Source organism: Arvicola amphibius, chromosome 2, assembly GCF_903992535.2.
Source record: "Arvicola amphibius chromosome 2, mArvAmp1.2, whole genome shotgun sequence".
NCBI lineage: Eukaryota > Metazoa > Chordata > Mammalia > Rodentia > Cricetidae > Arvicola > Arvicola amphibius.
Window position 1 is genome coordinate 36,577,298 of NC_052048.2, and position 22,162 is coordinate 36,599,459.

Here is a 22,162-nt window from a genome sequence, read left to right on the forward strand (position 1 = left end):
ATATTCTTTAATCTATCAATCCATCTGAATAAAATATATGTAATGAGTGTCATTATATGCAAGACAAAGTATATGCTGGTACCAATGATTAGACATAAATATGGGCTTTGGGAATCTTCTAGAGCTGAAGGAAACAAAACAGATAATAAGGTGAATTACAGAAGCCATGGAAGAATTTTCGTGTGATGCATGAGGGATTCAAGGGCTAAAACAAGGCAGAAGAGACATGGTGATAATCCAGAGTAGTCACAGGAGATTGCTCTAAGGAACAAGTAGATTAAAAATATAGAAACTGATGTCCAAAAAGGTCTAAAGAGCAGTGACCTCAATCAAAGAAACAGCATTTATCAGGCTTCCAAAGAAGCTGGCATGTGTGAGGTGCATGGATATTGGGAATGTGGTCTGGGAGAATGGTTAAGGCAAGTCAGAGAAGGTTGGAAATGGGACTGAATGTTTTAGCATTCAGTGAGAAATTTCAATTCTTAGCTTCAAAGTCGGTGGCCATCTGGAAGACCAGCAGAACTCTAATAATATTAAGAGTGTATGAATGTGTGTCTGGGACCATCATGGATCCAAGCACATCCTACATGCTGTGAAACTTCAGCTTTCCCACAATTTTATGGGAAACATATTTGCATTGACTTGGAACATCTATTTATGTGAATGTAGGAAAATGATGTGTTTCCTATCCCTTGTTCAAGGAAAAGGAATCTTAAGGATGAAATTCCCATCTCAAGGACCATCCAGTCCATGCAACCATGCTAACCAATGTTTATGCCAATGGCTTTTGTGACTTGACTGCTCCCCCTCACTACTGTGGACTCCTGTTAAGTCCAAGCTGTGAAATAATAATTGCTTTAGTGCAGGGCGTAGAAAATGACTCCAGAGATGAATGGAATTCATGGAATGGGTAGATGCCAAATCACTGGGAGATACTAGGAAGGTCTTGATAGTGCTCTGACTGACAGCAGCCCACACAATACCCGTGGCAGTGGGGGCCAAGAAAAGTCAGACCGGAAAGGCTAGGAAGTGAAGAGTCAGCTGAACCTGGAAAAAAATGTGAACATTTCCAGATTTTAGGTAGAGAAGGACTGAAAAGACTGTTTCCATAAAGCATCTAGTACGATAGTCCCTGTTGTAAAAAAGCTCACATGAGGGACAAATGCTTCTGCAGTTTTGATAGCAGTGGCCTATGTGCTGTGATGTGGTGTGTAAACTTGGTATTACACTTGGTAAAAGGTGTGTTAAGTTGCCACTTGTCAGGCCCAGCTCTGCATGGCATTTAACCAGAATGAGGAAGATGTGATAAACAGCATTTTTCAAGGGCTTCCTGTTCTCCTGTTGTATTTTCTCAAGAAAAAAAAAAGGAAGGGGGGAGGGAGGGAGGGAGGGGGGGAGGGAGGGAGGAAGGAAAGAAGGAAGGAAGGAAGGAAGGGAGGAAGGAAAGAAAGAAGGAAGGAAAACGTATGTGTTAACTTGCCGTCTAGTGCTCTTAACACTGTGTATTTCACTCAGGTTTGGGAAATGAGTTGTACTCTGCCGCCTCCAACAGTATAATTTTCTTCTTTACCAGCCAGGTCCATCCTGGGTGGTAAGTCTCAACAACAGGAACAGAGGAGTGTTGTGATGTGTCTCCAGGGGGCGCTGGGATAGTATTTCTTCCATGGCTGGGATGATTAGAATTGTAGACTGGGAGAAATAGGCAGACTGAACTGTGAGTTCAAAGGTGCTCATTGAAAACGTCTGTTCTTAGCTGTGAACCTACATGCACTGGCACACATGCATAACCACTAGACATGCACAAAGAAGTGTCTAATGCATTGTCAGGCAGTGAATGGTTACTTCCCTATCTAGCTATGTCCTCCGCTGTCTGACTGATGTTCCTTGCCTTTTCTATTCTATTAGTTAAGCTTGTTTTCTCTGGGTTGTTTTTCTTGCTCTGCTTTCTTTGGCCACTTTGAACAAATTTTTGGAAAATACATAGAAAGGGTATATCATCGGAAAGGGGGCCTAGGTCTGAAAGCCAGATAGACAGTTGTTTTGATGGCCCCTTTTCTCTTGATTTGGTTATATTTAAACAGTAAGCTCCACTATTTTGTGAATAATTCTTTATCATCTATTTATTGTGTGTGTGTGTGTGTGTGTGTGTGTGTGTGTGTGTGCAGCACAGCCCACATGTGGAGATCAGAGGACAGCTGGGGGAGTTAATTCTCTCCCTCCACCATGTGACGTCTTGGATAGAACTTCTATGTCAGGAGTTCCTTGGTAGCAATCTCCTGTATAGAGTGAGCCTTCTCAAGAGTTGTGAATAACTTCTATTAACATATGTTCATTGTACATTTCAGCGCTTTCATAGGGAAATTTTTATACAAGTACTACTTTGAGCATATTCTCCTTATGCCTCTTGGAAGGCCCTTTCATTACCCTGAACAGTTTTGATTAAGTAGTACTTATTTGGTATGAGAGCAATCCTGAGATGAAGAGAGGCAAATGTCTACTCATCTCTGAACAGGGCATCATGGAGCAATGTGATGATTCTATCAGTGTTCATCTTGGGAAATGTACGGGTCCATTTTGGGTTCCACATAGGAATATGGGTGAAGACTTACTAATAGGAGCATAACTTAGTGGCAACTACATTAAGGGAAAGCCCACTACAACCTAAGTGATAACTCGGAAGCTGCAATCATAGAGCCTGCTGCGTGACTCGCAGGTGTCTCAACAGGTCCGACAGCCTCTTCCAGGCAGCTCTGCAGGTCACAGTCTCCTTCAGGCAGCTACAGGTAAGAGAATCTCCTTCCTCTAGGCAGCTCAGCCTCCTTTCTTCTTCTCAAAACTTGCCTACTGCTTGCATAACGTGTGGAGTGGCCATGCGAACCTTGTTAGCCTCAGCTTTTCAGAGCTTGGAAGGTTTTCTTCCTGAGTCTGATGAGCCTGACACAACACCTTCTTTTAGACATCCATCATGAACTATGGGATTAAATCATATCATACTCACAGGCTGAAAAGGAACTGGCTCTGCCTCCTAGCTTTCCACAGCCTGGTGCTCACTAACTTAGCAATATCCTGGGTTTTCACCAAGGAATCTCACTGGCTTATTTTTTTTTTCCAGCTATCTTACTTGTATTTGTTCTGTTTCTTTCTCCACAGGACTTATAACTCCCTTCTACTTTGTAAAGCAGACCTAGGAGGCTGAGGAGATGAGAAGAACAATAGCGCCTTTTCCTACTGAGGGACGCATGTGCTGCACTTACCATTGACAAGTACCATTGTCCTCAAGTGCCTTTGTGGGCAAAGCACACTGGGGAGGAAAGGTGAGAAATATGAAGGGACTGTGTTTAATGTGCTTCTGAAAGCCGTGAGAGGCTAAATCCTCCTTAAATAGTAACCCCCTCTGGAGAGACGCAAATGTGTCTTTTAAGTTTCTGTCTGGCATCTCACACCTCTGGGAACTATTGTCAAATCAGAGTTGATAAAGATAAGATACCCTTGCAGGCATGGGGTGAAGAATAGCTGTGGATGCATCCATGTGAGCCAGGTTGATCACAGTGCTTCCAGTGGGCTTGGCAATGAGAGTTTTGACTTAGCCTTGATTTTAAAGGTTTTTGTACCAAACACCCATTTGTCATCTGACCCCATTTGATAGGCCTCCTTCCTTGATGCACCATTCAAATTGTCTTCCCTGTACCTTGGCCTAGGCTTGTGGGTCTCATATTTAATTTAATCACATTTTTGAAGTAAGAAAAGAATACAGCTTTAATTGATGGAGAAGAAATCAGAACAATACCAAATGAATGTTGGCATTCAGAGTTCTATTGGAAATCCATCTATGGTTATGGTTAGCACTATCACTACCAGGCTTTTGATTTATGTTTATCTTTTATGCATACAAGTGTTTTGCCTGTGTGTGTGTGTCTGTGCACCACATGCATGCTTGGTGCCTGAGGAAGTCCAGAAGAAAACATCAGATCCTCTGGAACTGGAGGTAGTGTTGCTTGTGAGCCACCAGGTGGGTGATCAGAGAATTGAACCTGGATCCTCTGCAAAAGTAGCCAGTACCCTTAACTCCTAAGATCTCTCTCCAGCCCCATACTGCAAGTTTTTAAAAATACATATATCTGCATAAAACTTCTTTTTATATTTTTAAATATGAAAGTGATAAATGAAATACATACTCCTAAATGAAAGACTATTACAGAAAATATTTTATTATTTTATTTTGTGCTAAACCTGTGTAATCCCTAACTATCATTTAAATATTTGGTCATATACTGACAGGTAAGTGTAGTCCTAACCTCACATCAAAAAAAAAAAAAAAAGCAAAAAATGGAGATCATTACAAACAAACATAACAAAGCAACCCTCCCCCGAAAAAAATCAACAAACAAACAAATAAAAAAACCAAAAGCAGGTCAAAATGCAGAGTTGTGGAGCCAATCCCAGTGGATACATCTACAGTGTAACTCCTATACCTAAGTCTCAGGGCTCATTGCAGAAGAGAGACCAGGAAGACTTTAAGAACTAGAGGAACAAGGGGTTTGCTGTGAGATTGTGTCTCCCAGGGATGTCAGAAACTACACCCATAAAATTTCTCCAGCATGGATGCCTAATCATAAACTGAACAAGGGCAACAATAGGCAGCTAACACACACAGGGGACAGACCAGGAGGCCTCAACCCTACACAGAGACCTACAGACAAGCAAAAAAAGTCGAGAGTGACAGAAATAGTCTTCCCTGGGGAAGATCCCACTACCTATAGTATGTGTTGACAATTAATGAAAAATGAGGCTGTGAATTTAAAAGGGAGTGGGTAGGGGTATATGGGAGTGTTCAGAGAGAGGAAGATAAAATGTAATTATATTAAAGTCTCAAAAAATAAAAGAAATACTTAAAAAATAAATTTTAATTGCCTAGTCAATCCTAATTTCCTCTTACCTCTCTCAGAACTAACCACTGATCTTGGTTTGCTGTGCCTTGACATTATAACCTGTGGTAGTGCCTGAAGTTCACTTTAGTTCTCATAAATGATATCATACTATATAACTATGTGCACCATTGTATAATTTGCTTTCTTGCTCAACAATGCTTTCTGATGTCCACAGCAATTCTTCATTGTGTTTTTACTTACCCTTTCAGCTGCTTGTGGGCAATATTTTGATGTAGTTGACAAGATATCTTGTGCATTTGCACAACTGTTTCTCTGCTGTACTGGTAGGCACTGTTTCATAGCCAGCGTCTTTGCCTGCTTGTATTCTTTGAGGCTGTTATCCTTCCCTATCAGTTCTCTGGTCTCCAGGTTTGGATTGAAAGGACAGATAGAAAAATTTGCCAGCCTTTTTCATTTATACATTTTTCCTTTAAATTTTCTCAGTTCAGAGATCCCTTTAATTCTCCTTTTTCTTAGAAGAGCCCACTTTGGTGCTTCATGGTTACACTGATATACTATTGCTGTCCATTGACTCTGGTGCTGATTTTGTTTGATTACTTTATGTCTGGAGCTAAGTAGATACACTTAAACTATCAGAAGCCTGAATGTCCCATTGTAGCTGTAGTATCACTTCTAATTTCTTACTCATGGCGCAGAACAAACTTAATGAAGTCTGATTTTGCTTAAAGCTTAGGTTCTGCAGTCTTTTGAAAAATATGTAGCCAGGATAGTCAAAATTACCTTTGATTGATTTAGGTTTATTTATCAATTTTAATTAGGAGTGTGTGTGTGTATGTGTGTGTATGCTTATGAGCACAGATGCCTACCATGTCCACATATCCAGAAATACCAGACCCCATGAGTTATAGCACCAGGAGACCATAAATTACCCTATATAGGTGCTGGGAACTAAACTTAGATTTGGTTCTCAGGTTAAATTATTTTTTTATAATAACTAATCTTCAAAATTATATTCTCAGCAGTTTTCTTTTCCTACAACAATCATCTTAATCACGGCTTCTTAATCAACAGATACTGGACCTTATGTGGGATAAACACCTAGTGTAGTTTTTAAACACATTTCACATGTATTCTTGAGATCTTGTTTGGAGGTTCTCAGAAGGGAGTCAGCTAATTATATACCCTTGGCTGAAGATTGGTTTTCCTCTATTCAAGAAGGTCATCTTCCTTGATTGAGCTTACAGATTCAGGAGAGTTTTAGATGATCTGTGAGAGAAGAAGGGTGCCTTAGTTAGAGTTTAAAATTGCTCCAAGGAGACAGCATGACCTCAACAACCCTTATAAAGAAAACATTTAGTTGGGGTAGCTCACTTACAGTTTCGTAGGTTTAGCCCATTATCATCATACTAGGAGCATGGCAGCATGCAGGCAGATGTGGTGCTGCAGCTGCGAGTCCTACATCTTGACTCAGGGTCAACAAGAAGTGGACTGATTGTCACACTGAGGGAATCTTGGGAAAAAAAGACCTCAAAACTCACTCCCACAGTGACAAACTTCCTTTGACAAAGCCACACCTCCTAATATGGGGGTCATTTTCTTTCAACCCACAACAAACAGTGGTGTTTGAGTAAATATGGCCCCCACAGACTGATGTGTTTGAAAGATCACCCAACAGGGATTGGCACTACTGTCAGAGTCTAGCTTTGACAAAAATGCCACTTACTAGGGTAGGGACTTGGGAATCAGAAAAATAGTAAAGGGGACAAAGATGCAAGTTAAAACAATAAAACAGAAAACATAGGATAGTATAGGATAGTATTGGAAGGGAATTCCAGTGAATACTGAAAACCGCCGAGTCTAATTTCCAATTACTTAAAATTCTCCTGTCCCCAAAAGGTAGAAGTAAGAAAACAAAACAAAACAAAACAAAAATGCTGAATTAACATGATATAAGGAAATGAACATACCAATTGAAGATTGCAGGCTACGTTCTTAGGCAAATATTTTGTTGCTAGAACAAGACAAGTAACACTAACACCCTAAACCAAAACATTCTTTGGATAAACCACTTCTGGGTGGAATCCATTGTTATCTCCTTAAGGGAGTAGGAACTGTGTTGGATCCTTATACTTTTGTTTGGGGAAGAAACATATCTACTTCTCTATTTTTGAAATACAAGGTCTGGATATTAGTCACACCTATTGACAATAACCTGGAGAGAGCAGAACTCTCTGATCTAAATCTTGCTGGGACCTTTGAGGTAGAAACAGACAATAACCTTGAAGAAATAGGAGAAAGTTCCAAACTCTTTGACCTCTGGTCAAGGTGGAAATAGGCTCACATTTTTGGGCCTCCATATACTGTTAGGAGTTTGGCCTTGTTGGAGTAGGTGTAGCATTGTTGGAGGAAATGTTGCGATGGAGGCAGGCTTTGAGGTTTTACATGCTCTAGCTATGCCCAGTGTGAATGTGACACAGCCTTCTTCTATTGCACGCTGATCAAGATGTAGAACTCAGCTCCTTCTCTAGCACCATGTCTGACTGCATGCTGCCATGACCTACCATGGTGATAATAAACCAAACCTCTGAAACTGTAAGCCAGCTCCATTTAAGCATTTTCCTTTATAAGAGCTACCATGATCATGGTGTTTCTTCACAGCAATAAAATCAACCTTGTAGATCCTTGAGGTGACATTCTACCTCCAGATCACCCACATCTTCATATATATTCTTTATAATTCTGTGAGAGACATGTAGAATGTTTAGCTGACCCCAGATATATTAGGGATATTAATAAATAGATAAGAAGAAATCATCTCCAGTTCTTTAAGGTGTCTGTCGCCCCTTCCCTCACTTCTGAACACACACACACACACACACACACACACACACACACACACACACACCTTTCCTGAGAGTACACAAAGATAACACTAATACTTCCTTAAGGCAGGTGATAAGTCACATTGGAAAATTGTCTCCTGCTTCTTTGTCTAGTCCAGTCTCAACCCCAAGAGACTATATCTTATAAATGCAGCCACAGGGTAGATTTTCTTTAAGCAACCTCTTAACACGTACACCCTGGGAGCTGGTAGACATAATGAAGTTCTCTGCACCTGTCTAAAGGTCACTTCCATTCTGCCATTGAGGGGATCATAGTGATTAACGCTGCAGGAAACAGGCTGGTGCTGCTACCGACAGAGGAAATGATAGCCTTGCCCTAAACATGTACAGGCATGTGTCTCAAAGCCTCAGGCACCTGTAGATCTATCTGATTCACATAGTGTGGGAGGCATGACTCATTGATTCAGTGTAAATCTTAATTTGGTATACTTTGAATGCAGGGCGAGAAGCAGAAGTGAAGTCTTTTTTGTAGGTGCTGATCTTACCATGTCAGAAACATGTTTGTGTTTTCCCTTAACATCACATTTTGTTGAATAAATTCACAAGGCACAGGGATCTCATTGGTCATTGTTTGCCATACAGTCCTTGTTATCTTTGATATTGCTGGTAGAGGCAAACATAAGTTACTCTTCTGATCTTGATTACTAATATTATTTCTCATAGCAGATGTACGTGTGTGTTAGCGCATGCATATATTAGTTATAGAATTGCCACAAGATGTTAAATAGACATCAGTAGAGTAGGCTTGAACAAGGCCTCAGAAGCAGGGAAGCTAGTTCTCTGTGGGAATAAGATAGGGAACCTTGGGTGGAGTTCTGCTGGAGGTGCCTTTGTTCCTCCTCCTGCTCCTGGTGTTGCTGTAGAGTCAGGCTGCAAGTACACAATTGAGTTGCAGGAGTGAGGGGAGGGACCTTGGAAGTTGTAAAGGCCAAGGAAAGGATCAGGCCCAGGTAGAATGCACTATAATTCAATAAATAAATAAATCAAAAAAGAAAAATAAAAGAGGTGGTCAGGTGGATGCCAGTTTGAGCATACTGTGTCAACATAGGGACTGAGTTGATCCAAAGCCCCAGGGATAGTCAGGAGTCCTTTGCCTGTTGGTCCTTTGACACACAGACTGGAACTTGGGAGTCAGATGAAGGTCAATGGGCCATTACCACCACATCATTAGGTTTTCTCCAGGTGAAGGAGTTTCATCCCTTCATTGTGTGTTGGACCACTTCATGCCCTTTCAATATAGTTGTTATTAATAACTCACTAAGTTCAGTCAGTGATGACCCATATATGTATGAGTGTGTGGCCCTCTACTGAGGCATCAGCAATCTACCAACAGCCACAGCCTCAAAGAAGAATGGCACTCTTTCTCCTTTACTAACCATCACCTGCCAATAGCTCCTTCCTTAGAAATAGAAACCCTGCCTATCCAGCACTGCTTCTTAATTCTGTTGAAATTCTTTCCTGCCAAGAATCCTAGTTTCCCTTGAGTAGAGGTCTCTGTCAAGAGCTCCTTGAGCTGCTATAGGCTACAGTGTGGAAGTATGACTTTGGCTCTCTAGCCTTTCATCAAGGAGTTGCTCCCCCTGCTATGTGAGAATGAAGGGAATTCTTTCAGGAATGAAAGCATTCAGAAAACAAAGACTAGGTTAAAACATCATATTCTCCTTGGTAATCTTCTAAACATGGCTTAGTCTCAAGCATCCTTGTACTATGTGTGGGACCTTCTGTGCCTTCTATGGAGGGCATAAACAATTCAGTATAGGCTTAGTGAGAAATTATACAATTTGGCTATTAGTCATGTAAACATAGAAATGCTTCTTGGTGCCCTCAAAAGGCCTGGTACCTGTAGCAAGAATAATAAAAACCCAAGCCGGGCGGTGGTGGCGCACGCCTTTAATCCCAGCACTCGGGAGGCAGAGGCAGGCGGATCTCTGTGAGTTTGAGGCCAGCCTGGTCTACAAGAGCTAGTTCCAGGACAGGCTCTAAAAAAGCTGCAGAGAAACCCTGTCTCGAAAAACCAAAAAAAAAAAAAAAAAAGAAAAAAGAAAAAAAAATAATAAAAACCCAGAGACAGATATTGGGCTCAACCTGAAGATCAGAAAAGCTAAAGCAGTCAAGCCACTAGAAAGTTCTTACCTCTTTGAAATCTTCAGACTGAAGGAGAACGAGTTAATGTCTCATCTCACCTTACATTCCTCTCTAGTGCTGGGAATAAAGGCATGCACCAGCACCACCCAACCTCTATGGCTAACAAGTGTGCTTGCTGGGATTAAAGGTGTATTCAACCACTGCCTGGTCTGTATGGCTGATTAGTGTGGCTGCTTTGCAATAACCTTCAGGAAAGCTTTATTTATTAAAATACAAATGAAATATCACTATAGGTACCTGCATGTGGTCCATACATCTGTCTCTTCCTCCAGGATGCTCTCCAGGCTCAACTGTCATGCTTTTTAGCATTTATTTTTTTCTGTGTAGAAATATGTCTGATACCTCTCTCTGGCAGGCTGTTTGCATTTTAAGTGGAAATGAACTAATCTAGTCTCTAAATAGATTTCCTTTCATAATATTTAAAAGGGAATGGAATGGTATCTCAGTCCAGAGCACAAAGTCTGTTTGAACTTGGGAAATGTCTCTGATCCTTCCCAGGTAATTTGTTACTACCTATTGCTCTGGACCTTGGGTATCTCTTGTATCTGTATGTTTGTCCACATTTCTCCTCCACTAGATTACTTTAGTATCACAATTTTTCTTCCACAGAAAAGGCTTCAACTTTTACAGTGTCTTTCTTTTTTGAGGGAAGAAGAGAAAATGGGGTTTCAGCAGTTAAGAGTACTGGATGGTCTTCCAGAGGATCCAGGCTTAAAATTCATCAATTGCATGGTGGAGCACAACCATCTGTCACTCCTGTTCCTAGGAATCTGATGGTCACTCAGGTGTGAAGCACATATATGATACACAGAAATACATACAAGCAAACATCTATACAAATAAAATAATGAGGCATTTTTGTTTGTTTGTTTGTTTTGTTTTTTAAGGAACAGATGATGCAAACCAGAAAACTAGTTGCAGAATTGGGTGCATTACTTCCAACAAAGAAATGTTTTGAAAGCATGACAGTGAGTAACTAATTTAGACAAAGTACAAAAATTCCTAAAATGATACAAATGAGCATGAAATTCTTGAGGGTGGGTGGATAGAAAGTCTTCTTATGTGTATTCAGAGTCTTTTCATAGATAAAGTCTAGACCCAGATGTTTTCCCTGGTGAGTCCTATAAAACATTTTGAAGGAAATAATACCATTCACACTTAAATGATTTTAGAATTAAGCAAAATGAGAAGCTACGACTCAACTCATCTTTGATGACAGTATTAGAAATAGCCAACCATCTGACAGGAGAGAAGGAGTTGAGGGTTGGGGTGCAGCACAGTGACAGAGTGCTTGCCTAGCATGTGCAAGACCCTGGGGTCAATCCCCAGAATGTCAAACAAAGAACCAAAACTATCGATTCATGTCCCAAGGGAACATACATATAACAAGAATTCATGATTAAACCAGCAAACCAAGTCCATCAATATAAAAAGAGATTAATTAGCATAAAAAAATCTCACAAATTTGATGTTGGTTTGTCTCTTGAAGATCAGTTGGGGTAATATGACACATTAGTAGACTATGAGATAAAAAAGACATGGTCACATTAGCATATGCCGAAAAAGCACTTACAAAATGCTCTATATTATTTAGAATGATAGGAAAAATTCTCAGTTCCCTAATATTCGCATCTGAGTTGCATCTGAGTATAATATTAGTGCTCTCTTTGTCCCCTAAGGGTATGTTTCACCTTTGCCCTTTGGCACATTGTAATTTTCTGCTGAAAGTCAGATGTATTATATTTAGTGAGTGCTGGGAACAGAAATGAACACAGTGAGGTTTTCTGTCAGTATAGATGGGTGTTAGACTGTGTCTCATCTTTCCTAGGCACCTATGGCCTTCAGGTTCCTGTTGAAGTATTCTGGTTTAACTCTTAGCCTTGGTGTTCTGTTCCCTGCAGTTTTCTATCCGATAGAATCAGCCCTTTCAACTAACTGCATTGTAAAGTCACTCGCCTGCAGACCCACTGTGATCATTTGTGGGAGTGGGCTCTCTGACCTGATTAACCTGTCCTGGAGTAGGCTGGTGACCCTGGGCTGTCCCTTCACAAATGTTTCTTCAATGCTGTATATGTTAGTTATTTTCATCATCACTGAGACAAAATATTTAACAGAAAATTTTTATGGAAGGAAGGATTTATTTGATGCTTGTACTTTTAGAAACTCTAGTCTAGCATGACTTGGACAGCAAGGCATTGTGCCTTGCTTTGTGGTGATGGGAGTTGACTGCTTGACTTGTTCACATCTTGAAGAATCAGCAAGCAGGGTAAATGTCTTTGGGCACTGGGCTGGATAATTACCAACAAAACCTATCCCACAGTGACCCATCTCCCACCAGTTTTGGGTATGTTGTTCAAATGTGTAAACTTTTGAAAGATATTTTAATCTAAACCAAAAACCTGTAATTTTTACCCTTAGATTCTACTCCCTTTTTAAAACTAGACCTGCTCCGTTTCCTTTCCGTCCCATCTGACCCATGATACCCCTTCAAGTTAGATAGCTGAGTTCCCCCAGTAGAGTAAAAAAAAAAAAAAAAAAAAAAAAAACTCCTTAGATAAGAGGAGGTCCTTCCATCCCTCTTTGGTGAAAAAGAAAGCCTTTGTTATTGATTTCAAAGTGATTACTTCTCTTATGTTACCACCTAGGGGTGATCTTTGATCTTTGGCTCTTTAGGATCTTTTCAGGGTTCCTAGAAGTAAAATGCAGGAAGCATTCCTGTATTGTTCTAATTTCCTTTGTTCTCTGTGATAAAAGCTCTTGACCCAAAGAAACTTAGTGGAAGAAAGTGTTTGTTTCAGTTTACTCTGAGGAAAAATAGGATAGGAACTCAAGACATAATCCTGGTGGAATTCTGTTTCCTGGTTTCTGTTTGGTTCATATTAAGCTCATACTCTTACCAAACTGAGGCCTACCTATCTAGAAATTGTACCATCACAATGGGCTTGGCCCGTCTACATAATTTGGCAATGAAGACAATGCCTCACAGACAAAATGCCTCACAGACAAGTTTGTCTGATCAATGCAATTTTTTCTTCCCAGATTGTGTCAAGTTGGCAATAAAATACTAACTAGACATTCACCCACTAGAGCATATTCCCTCCTGAGAAATTAAGAAAAAAGAAAAAAAGGATGGGGGACACAGGCAGATGCTGTGGTACACGCCTGGTAATTCCTAGTACTCAAGAATTTAAAGTCAGTTTGGCTTACATAGTGAGACCCTATCTCCACAGCAAACAGACAGAAAGCAGGCAACAGTAAACAAGGGCTTCCTATCCTGGGCTGTGTTGGCCCAGCTGTGTAACATGAGCAGTCCTGTTTGTTGGGGTTTCTGTCCCGCCCTGTACCCCACAGTCAGCAAGTCCCAAAGAAATAACACGGAGATTTCTATAAGTTATAAGCTGATTGGCCCATTAGTTCTAGCCTCTTACTGGTTAACTCTCACATCTTGATTAACCCATTTTTCTGAACTATTTTAGCCATGTGGCTCAGTACCTTTTTCAGTGGGGCAGATCACATCCTGCTGCTTTGGTGATCTGGGCAGGAGTGGGAAGCATCAACTTCCTCTTTCCCAGAGTTCTCCTGTTCTCATTACATCATTTCTCCTTCCTGTCTGGTTTTCCCACCTATACTTCCTGCCTGGCCAATCAGTGTTTATTTAAAACATGATTGACAGAATACAGACAATTCTCCCACACCACAGCTGTGCTCTCAATAGCTTGGTATTGCTCTCGTGACTATGGTGCCTCCAGAAAGGGAAATTCAATGTGATCAACCCTTTTCCCTGTTTTCCCCAAAGAAACAAGTTGAAAAAATGAATTATAATGAGAAATACCTTGATACAAATTCATCCCATACAAGACATATTAAACAAGACTTCAAGGGACTCAGTTTAAACTCGACACCATGTGAAAACTCTGTGGATTAGATTAGACCAGGATCTCCCATTGTGCATTCCACTAGGACTGTATGGGAACATGGTGCTGTAAATTCTCAGAGGTTGGCCTGCACCTGCTGATTAAGACACTGTGAGTTTGCTGCTCAGATTCAGTGTTCTAATTTGATGACCAGGGGATAAATGATGACCACTCAAATTTGAGAACAATTGTGTTTTTGTACTGTCAGAAGATCCTTGCTCTGTATGGACAAATTTGAGAGTCTCTGGATATTGAAGAAAATGGTTTTCATTCTTACAGAACAGAAACACTTTCCCAAACAAAGGCAAAATGGCTGATGACCTGCAGGAGTGCATGCACACGTGTGTGTGTGCGCGCGCGCGCGCGCGCGCACGCACGCACACACACACACACACACACAAATGCTATTCACCATCCTAAGGCAAATTCTAAGCCCCATTCATTCCTCATTGACTGAGTGATGATACTGGAGGAGGCACAGTCTTCCTGGTCATCTAATCAAGTCCCACCCCAATCTCCATTCAATTTGTTCCATTGACACAGCATTGATTCTACCCTCCAATGTCTCAGAGCCTCATTTAAGGTACATCCTAGGTGTTGAGATTCCCTCCCTCTCCAGGGCACATGGACTTGGTCACGTAGCAGACTGAGATTTTTCAATATGTAAGATAAACTACAGACTTCAGGTGTCAGCTGCCAGGGCAAGGACCTAGAGCCTCCTGCTGATTTATAGTCTAGTAAACATAAGTCTATCTAAGACACCTTTGGTATTGCAAACTGACCATATATACATACCCCTTAAAGTCATTTGTTTCTTTCTCCCATCTACATAGGACCTTTGAACACCAGGCATCAGCTATGAGTTTATGGAAACAGGCAGCAGACATCCTCCTTTACAGGTTGGAGTCCAAGCAAAAGCCCCCCCCCCTCCCACACCTGAAATGCTGGCAGTTTAATTTGTGCAGGCCCCACCTTTCCATTTGCATCTCAAGAGGAGCCTTAAAACTGCCTGACGCAAGGTCTGTAGGAAGCTCTCTCTCCTTTCAGCCCCTGGAGCTGCAGAGAGAAAGGAAGGGGTGTGAGTTCGGCTAGAGCTAGCACAGGGAAATTTAATTTATGCCTTAGAGAATGTAAACTGCAGCGGAGCATTTTAACAAGCTTGAGGAGTAATCTATAGACAAAGAAAGCAGGGTTGGCGAGATGTCTCAGTTGTTATTTGTACTTGCTGCTCAAGCCTGGTAACCTGAGCTCTGTCTCTGGAACTCAAGGTAGAGAACAGATAACATGAAGGTGTTCTCTGCCCTGCACATACACACTGAGGCACACATGAACCCCCCCCCCCTCTTTCTTCCCCACCACACACACACATTGAGGATAATAACATTTTAGGAAAAGGGAAATGATATTGTTAGAAACAATGACTAATTTAATTTCAGTGTTGCACCAAGGAACACATAACTAAAGCAAAGGCAAAGTAATTTCAGAAAAAAAAGAGGGGTAAGATATCAAAACCTAACTGGGTTAGCAAACACACTGACCAAGATGGTGCCTGTCCCTTATTCAGGACTTGGGTCATAGAGGCATCTGTGTCTCATTCCCTTGGTGAGAACTTGGCATCCCGATCTGACATGATTGGTTAATCAGTGTGAAGTGGAAGGTTTAGGAATACAAGCCCTGGCTGGGCTAACTACAACAAATTGTTTCTTACACTATAGTATTGTATAGTCTTAGCTTTGTGGTGGCGCTAAATAGAGATGTATACACATGCATTGATAACAAAATAGAGAACATGTAAAGCGCATGTGCACAGGAAGCTTCTGCAATGCAGCGAGAGAATTAGGAGCAGATGGTGCAAAATCCTGAAGTCAGACATGTTTTCAGGTTTGATAGGACAATTGCTAGCAAGACGTGAAAGAAGAAGAAGAAGAAGAAGAAGAAAAAGAAGAAGAAGAAGAAGAAGAAGAAGAAGAAGAAGAAGAAGAAGAAGAAGAAGAAGAAGAAGAAGAAGGCAGAACAGGAGAACACAGGAGACTTGTTTAGTGAGCATGACTGCCCATCATGGCTTTTCTACTGGGAGTATTTGAAGTGGGTAAACTGGTAAATTGACACCAGTGCAAAACTTTTGGGAAGTAATCGCTTAAAGATAGCAGCTACTGTTTTATGAGTATTGAGTATCACCTACATGTCAAACACACTTTGTAGTCATGTGGAATACTGTCTTTGTTCAGTTATTCAGGACAGGTAGGAACGGGGCAACCATGATAAGTGCAGAATGTTTTTGTTTTGTGAGAGTGCTATGAGATTGTATTGTTGGATTGAATCCTGGAGTCTGGAAGTAGCTGGAACTTTAGCAAGCTGGGTGCTGAAAATGGTCTCAGAATCTTTAGACCAGTCTGTCTTCTCCAGCAGGGAACACCCCATTCTCCTGCAGTAGTTGTGAGAAGAGCAATGGGTTGACCTCTTGTGGTGCTCAAGTCCCAGATCTCAGCCCTGGACAATCATTAGTGAGGCAGCATCACACAGACAGGATACTAGAACATAGGAAAATGGAGAGGTCTGAATAACTGCTTAAAAAGAAGTTCCCCTGACTGAGTGCCTTCCCTGGAGGTTTGCAGTCATTTGTGATAGAGTGGATGGAGTTGGGTTTCACACTTTTAATGCCTCAAAGTCACCCTACTATTGATAACAAATTGACAGTCCCTGGGGAAGGGTGGTGTGAAATCACCTCATGGCTTAACTAGTGTGACTTGATTAAAGTGTTATTTTCACATGAGACTGAATATGGTATGAAACAGAACCAGAGAGCTAGAGTAAGGAAGGAATGGGGGAGGGTGGCAGTAGAAATCGCTGCTGTGGTAGGAGTAGCAGCTCGAGAATGCAAGCAAACGGGGGATGGACGTGTGGATTTTTAAGTTTTAGAGACAGAAAAGACCTCACTGATTTAAATGAAACTATGTAAACATGGAAATGGGATATTTATGCTGGTGGATATAAAACAACACCAATAACAAAACATGCAACTCTCACCTCAAACAGAATAAGAGATAGTTTATTTGGGAGCCAAATATAGGTGACCACAGTCTGGCAACATAGATTTTGGATACCCCCAACTTTCATATTCTAACTTGCTAATAATGTCATTTAGTTTCTATAGAAAAAGAGCAATGAAAAAATCATAAACCAACTAAATAAATTGGTGGAAACATCAGGCAAGCATATTACAGCAAAATGGGAAAAATCCCTGTGTGGGCTTCAGATTCTGTCCGATGCCATCCTTAGCTTTCCCGTTAGTGGAAACTAGGGGTCTGTCTACATTCCAAAAAAACTCACCTAATAGTCATATGGATGTTAAGTCTCATTCAGAGTTTGGACAGTAACAGCTGTCCAAAACTAAAAGAGTTCGTAATTAGTCTCTGGACCCACAAGAGTTCAAAGTCTCCTCAATCACTTAAGTTTGAATACACTAACAGGCCTTTGTAGAATGGCCAGTGTAGGTGTGGCCCCTTCTGCAGAGCTTCAGCTTATAGACTCAAGTGTCAGTGTCATACGAGGTCAGGGAATTTAAAAAAAAAAAAATGTGACAATCCATGAGAAAGATCTCAATTTTGACACTGAGTCTTCACTGAAAAATGAAAGGCACACACATGGGCTTGTACTGGTGATGCTTTTTGACGTTGAGACTGGCACGATAGGAAGCCATATTCAGTAAAAGCACACTTCAATTCCATATTTTCCAAGGCTGGTGATAATGAAAGATGAAGCTCACAATATGGGCAAAGACAGTGGACCGTATCTTCCTTAAGTAACAGAACCACAGGTAGATATGGTGGTTAGTTCGCATGGTCTGCAGGACCGATACACTAGATGATGTTTTCAAAGATATATTTTACTTTTAATTACACGTATGTTTATATGTGTGCACATCTGAGCATGTAAATGCACATATGCATGCATGCTTATAGAGGCCAGAGTAGCATTGGATTCCTTGGAGATTGTGGATGCTGAAAAATGCAGGCCCATTTCCACCTTGTCTGACAGTCAGAGAGTTTGGAGATTGACAAGCATAGTTGCAAGTCCTAACTCAGGAGGTGATTGCTTGATTCTTTTGAAATTAAGACAGCTCATTCTAGTAAGTGCCATCCTGACAGGTGGTCAGGATATGCAAATGTACTTCTGCTCCTTCTTTAGTAACTTTGGTGTCCTAGGGAAGGGCGGTCTTCGGAATAGGAGACCTAGAGCGACTTCACTACCCAGACAACAGAATGCTAATGATTTGATGTCTCAGAGTGATAAAGCCATCGACTGTGTGAGTTGTCCTTTTGTATCAAATTAATAAAGTCTTTTGCTCTCCCTCCCACCCCCATTTATGTTGGTTATAGAAGCTGTGGTAAAATAAACGTGGGTGAAATTTCAGGGTTTCAGTCACTGGAATGCCCTCCCAATACTTTCTATGTTTTCTGTCTTAATATCTTTATGCATCTTCATATTTACTTATATTTCTTCAATTCCCATGCCCCTACCTTGGCAAGAAGCATGTCCTCGACAGGAGATATAGTTCTAGGTGACTGTGAGCTGCCTGATACGGTGCTAGGGACCAAACTCTGGTTTCTTCAAGAGCAGTAAATACTTTTAACCACTGAGCCATCTCTCCAGCCTATAAATTCATACTATATGCATAATATTTTTAATTATGTTGTTTATTTATGAGAAACATTATCGGAAAGTGTGTGTATATGTGTGTGTGTGTGTGTGTGTGTGTGTGTGTGTGTGTGTGTGTAGGTGAAGTGAGAAAGACATTTGGGGCTTAATGATTAACAAAGCCAAGATCTGATGATGAGAAAGATGAGAACGTACCTCAGAGATCTTGATTCCACAGCCAAATGCCAAGACATTTTCTTAAAAGATAGTTCTAAATGTGACATGGTGTGTTTCAAGTATTCTATTGGTGAGGTTTATTAAAGGTGGTATGTCCAGTAATATGAAGGGAGTATAATTAGGAGAGGGGAGACAGAGCAGACTAATTATAATGAGCAGTTATGATGTCTGAATTAGAGAGAGAATGGTGAGTCTGGAAGGAAGCGGGTTCCTTCTGAGTGTAGTTAGAGGAGAAAAATCAATGGGACCAGGATGAGAAGCAGAGAGCTATGGAGAAGGAGAGCCAAGAGCCAAAGGACAAGGCTAAATAATAGGGAGAAGGCAAAAGAGGAAAGTAGCAAGGAAGGTAGATGTGGACACAAGATAGGGTGTTTGGTTTGGCGAGTGTTGAATTGGAGGTGATAGTGGTAAAACAGACGGAAGGACCCATGGCACATAGCAGATAGAGGCAGGAAGCAGGGTAAGGTGGTCAGAGGAAACCCAAAGGCAAGAGCCAAGGGCAGGAAGAGCTCAGAAGGCACTCTGTCTTTGTTCACTGTTCAGTGTTTATACAAGCCAAGGCTTCTTATACTGCTTTCGCTTGTAACTTCATTTGTCTGAGAGATTTTTTTTAAGTCTGTAGACACATAGGAATAAAAACCAAGTAAATAAATGAAACAATTACAATAATAAATCATAAAGAAATTTGTTTTAAAGCAATTCTTTGGTATACAAGTAATTTCATCACTTATTGCCGATGAAAGCAAATTTGCTAACTATTGAGATAGATAAGGTTGTTTACATGTAAATAAGTAAATCCCAGATGAATGCTGTGTACTGTGGGTTGTAAGGCATCTTTAACATTTTTCGGAATTGGTCAATATTTTGATTTTATAATTACCAGTGCCAAAATTGCTGCTTTGCTTTAATATGTAGTATAAAATGGCTGAAATATGTTTCATTCTGCTTCAGAAATCATTGGAAATTCTGTCATAACCCCAAACCAAAATTTACTGAACCATTTTTTTGTATAATTCAATTCAACAATTCAGAGAACAATATTTGAATCCAATATTCTGACACAAAACAATCCAAAAATAGCCTGACTTGACTCTCACATGCTTAGGAATGGCAATAGGAAAATATGAAGTCCTTTTTTCCCCACAATTAAGACATTATACATTCCACAAGAGCAGAAAATGTGTATATGGTAAAATCAGTATAATTCAAAACATACAGTGCTCTCAAATTTGTCAAAGTTTCAGGCAGAGTTTGATGGAGTTACACAGTGGGATGGCATATACTGTCTAAACTACACGTGTTGGGTGTTCAGATCTAAGGCTGCAGTGAAATCACCCCAGCGCAACTAGAAAAACTCCAGGCTCAGTCTATGCTTCATTTTGACTTGTTTTTTGACTATTTTGCATGTTCTGAGACCTTTTACTAGTGCCATCTTTTTAGTGACTTCATCATTTAGTGATATGCCAGATGACCCAATTCACTGTTTCAAAAAACTGGGGTTTAGGACACCATCAACTGCAGTAGGATTGAGTCACCCAGTTAGGACAATCCTTTGTTATTAGGCTTTTATTCCTAAATATCAGATGCTGATATCAATATAGCAGAGGTTGTCATTAGTGCTGCAGATCTATGAGAAAAATGAGGGCGACTAGGCAATGAGGAGAGGTAGCAATGTCAAGGGCTTGTTTATAGGGTTTCTGCTAACTCCTATTGCTCATTGCTTACAATTGCTGTTTGGGGGCTTAGAAGCTACTTACTCTATTCTCTGGTTTGGTAAATAGCAATTGTCATATTTCTTGAGTTTGACTTTCTATGTACTTCAGCAATAGATGAGTAAATGAAACAGAGACTGAATTAGTTCTACACTGCTCCTCTCTGGCACTGCAGAAAATGTTTGCTGGCTTTCCTCCAGATAATCTGTTTCTACATCAGTATGTGCCCTGAAGAGTCTTCATCAACCTTCGCAAATAACTCTACCACTGATACCCACATCTTTTTGCCCATCCTTGCACACGGGAACTGTATTCTTTGTTACAGTCTTATAAGAGCTGTGATGGTTAAATTCTACAGCCTGTCTGTGTGGTCCTAGTGTCTGTTCTAGCATTTTTTTTTGTCTTTCTCCTATTTGGATCAGAAGGAACCCTATGCCCTTTCATTACTTCTAACTTAGTCTTTGCTCTTGCTTCTTGTGAAGTTCCAAGTTTGGGAAGATTACAGAAATACATTTTGATTTTCATTCATTATAGATCTATGCTGAAGGGTTAAGCCCAGCCAAGGAAAGGTCCTGAGAGCTCAGACTAGGAAAGGAAGATAGTATGGAAATCATGTCAGAGATGGTGAGAACCATGATTCCCAAGCCTGAAACTTCCCAGATTACTAGTAGTATGCTTGTGGGAACAAGTTCCTTTCTTAACTGATAAGCCTGGGACAAATGGTCTTATCACACTTCCTTCTTAGTTTCTTTACCTGATAAGAGTTGGTCAAACTATTTCCTCCTGTTAGTGGCTAGCAGAAGGCTGTGCAAGCCTCTCCACCTGGAACCACGTCCACAGTGCTGTTTCTGGACTCAGGTCTCCTGTTGTCTGCTCTGGCCTACATCCCACCATCCTGCTTAGATTACTGCTGGCCTCCATCCTTGGCAGTGTAGTGCTGGAGCTCGTTTTTGTCCATATTTGGCTGTTGAGCTTATAGCTTGGCCCCGTTGCAAAGTTTAGAGACAACCATCATTGTTCAGGTACTTCCATGCTACTATTGTCCATCGCTGTGTGTTTTTAGGGAGTAGTAACTCACTCTTGCAACTTCGAGCCAGGGCAAACACAAGCTTTATTGTGTTAAGGTGTTGTATAGTTCTGATGAAGGAGGGGAATGTTGAATGAGGAGCTCTTGGATCCTGGACTCTTTTGAGCCACTTGCAAGTCTCATTTAGACGTCTGTATTGAGATGAACCTACTACAGCTACCTTGTGACTTTAAGTCTTTTTACTAAAATCCAAGTTCCTCAAAGATGAATAACTATGCCCTGTGCCACAAATGAGGTTCCAGAAGAGTGGGGAGCTTTGACTGGTAGATTTTGAAAGATCATGTTCTATGAAGGAGGAAGTGTTATCCAAAAGGAAGTTTTGCTTATAAGTACACAAAAAAGGGAGAAAGCTTGATCAAACAAGACAAAACAAAACAAAAAACCTGAAAGGTCCCTGTCAAAAAGATCTGCTTGAATGCTTATGGATCATAGCCAGTCAGATTTCTGGCATGTAAACTAGTCTCTCTCAAACTTCAGTAAATGTCAGGATTCACTGGAGAGCATGTCTCGTCCCAATTCACCACACATCTCCCCCATGTCCTAATGCCATAGCTTTGTGTAAAGGATCTGATAGTCTGCATAGCTAGAAAATTCCCACCATCATCTGCTTCTGTGACATGGGACACATGAGACACAC